Source organism: Dama dama, chromosome 15 (genome assembly GCF_033118175.1).
Source record: "Dama dama isolate Ldn47 chromosome 15, ASM3311817v1, whole genome shotgun sequence".
Classification (NCBI taxonomy): Eukaryota; Metazoa; Chordata; class Mammalia; order Artiodactyla; family Cervidae; genus Dama; species Dama dama.
In genome coordinates, this window is record NC_083695.1 from 31,001,988 (window position 1) to 31,004,716 (window position 2,729).

Consider the following 2,729-nt stretch of genomic DNA (forward strand, 5'->3'; position numbering starts at 1 on the left):
CAAGCCAGCCCTCAGGGGTAGCACAGGACCAACCTTCCTGTTGGACAAGGGCAAGTAAGAGTTATTAATTCATTATTTCATTCATTCATTCAACACTAAATATGTGCCAGGCCTGTAAGTCAGAGATGGGTTGGACACAGCTCTGCCCTCACAGAGCCTACAGTTAGTGGGGAGAAACAGACACGTAACTGACGCTGACAACCCTCAGATGTGACAGAGTGCCAGAAGTTCAGAGATAGGAGCCATGGAAGGCGCTGGACAAGGCATTTGCCTCCATGTCTTAAAACATAAGCCTTCCTAAGCAGGAAGGTGGGATTTCGCTACAAAGTCTCCCTAAAACCAAGAGAAATCCTATATCCAAGCCCTCCCGTCTCTTCTTTTCTCCCTGGGCTCTCCTCCACCCCAGTTTCCTGAGAGCAGAGCTTTCTTACAAGCGGCCGAGGCCATCCCCACCCCACTGTCAGCCCCATATCACCCAGAGCTCAGAACAGCTGTGCTGCAGGGGGCATCCGGGCCAGCCCAGGCCGGTCACACAATGGTGTACCACCCAGCAAGGGAAGTCATACAGCCGCAGTCCGAAGCCTTGCTCCAGGCCACAGGCAGGGAGGCCAGGCTTGGGGGAGGGCTCTGAGTGGCCGTGTCAGGAGGCCCCTGCAAGAGGAAGGGCCGGGCCCTGGGAGGAAGGACGGAAGGCAACTGGGAGGTCAGAAGCTGAGCCCCAGCAACAAAGGCACCTTGGCAGGGGGCTGGGGAAAGGGAGGTTCCCGAGGGGACCTTCCTGCTGTGCGAATCCCAGCCAGAGGTCAGCCAGTCCCAGATAACCAGGCCTGGCTTCTCGGGCTGGTGGGGACCTGCAGAAGACACCTGTTTAGGCAGAAAGACAGGACATCTCCCACCACTTCTGGTACAAGAGCTGCCAGCAATGGCCCCATAAAAGTCTGTGAGTGGGGAATGCTGCTCTTGTCAGCTCACCTTGTATTTTTAGGGCCGAGGGCGCCTCTGTTTAATAAACTTGGACCCTGCTGCTGTTTATGAAGCCTGCTTCCCCTTGCTCAGGCTCAGGAAAATGCCAGCCCAGCCCCTTTCCCATGCTGCACACCAAGTAAACCTGCCTTCTCTGGCCCAGCCTGATTCAAGTCAGGCCCTTCCCATAGCCCTGCTTCTCGAGAATGTTCTGCAACTGCTCAAATGCTACACATGCAACTGGCTCAGTTCCTCCCGGAGACCCTGGGGCTCTGTGGATAGACGAGTTCCTACCTTCCCCATTCCCCTCCCACGAGCAAGTGGGCGCACAGGCTGCCATGCCCCCTGGGAGTCCTGTGGCTTCAGGGCTGCCAGGCAGGAAGGGAAGAGAAAAGACTGATGTGGAAGGAGTAGAACCATGGGCTTGTGGGCACAGGCTCATCCCCCGGGCCTGGTATGCACAGTAAGCAAGTCCAAGTCCTGGCCTGTAAGGCGACTTGCTTCAGTGCAGAGAAAGGAGCACAGGGCTGGGAAGCAGGAGACACAGGCTTCAGTCCCAATTCCACATTCACTTGTGACAAGACAGAAACCTCTTGGAACCTCAGTTTCCCTGTGCATTAAATGGAACAATAAAGCCTTCCAGGGTTTTCTGTCAGGGGAGGGAGTAAGTAGGAACCAAAGAAGTCATAACACCTGAGAAAGTGCTTTGGAAAGCCTAGAGTATTATCACAGAAGAGCAAAGATACAGAACACATACTGCCCTTCCCTATCCTGTGCCCAAGGCAGGCATTGCTAGTGGATGTCAGCACTTTCCCATTGAACTATGTTGATACGTCAGAATCCCAGGAAGTCATACCAAGAGATCAGAATTGCAAAACAAAGTAAAACCCATGTCCCTTGGCCTGTTAAAGCTCAGGGCACCATTGCTGTTGAGGAGATTCCACGAGGCCCGGACGAAGCTGCTGGGAACCAGAGCCAGTCGAAAGTCAGAGGTTGCCCTGCCGACTCCGAGTGGTCCGGAGAACGGAACCCTGGCATCCTGCTTCAGTCCATGATTCAGTGGCTATGTTTCGGTCATCAGCTCTACAACCAGGTCCAAAGGGCAGGCTGTTATTGGACCCCTGCCCTAGAACTCCAGAACAGTTCCCTAACCTCCGAAACAGGGAGACACAGGGGCCATGCAGGAGAGGCAACCGTGCAGCGGGTACAGTCCCAATGGAGGACTGGATGGTCAGAGCTTTTGATGGGCTGGGACAGAAGCTTATCTGAGCTGTGAGTGTCAGCTTCTCAAGTGCACTTTGCACCTCGCATCCTGGCTGCCAACCCCAGTTCCTCTTTCCGCCACTGCTATTCCCCTTGAGTTCCCTGAGCAAACCTTCGCCCAGCCCCCAACACAGTTAGGCCAGCCAGGTCAGCTCTAGCTGACACCCGGAAGGCCTCTTCCAGGAGGCAGGGCACCAGTGCCCCAGCCAGGGTAGAGGGTGACAAGGCCTCTGCAGCCCCCCATTCCTGCACCACAGAGCACTCCCTGAAGAAGGTGATGCGTTAGCCCCTCTGTCCCAGGTTGCTACGTGTAGGAGGGAGCTCTGGCCAAGCAGGAGCCAGAGTATCCCCAGGGCTGGTCTTCTGAGAAGGGCCCCCGGGGGTTCCTGCATACCCACCCCAGTCTAACACCACAGACCCCCAGGCAGGGCCCACCTGATCCAACAGCAGCATCTCCAGTGGTCTCTGCAGAGAGTGTCCATTTCATTCCCTTAGCCTCTCAC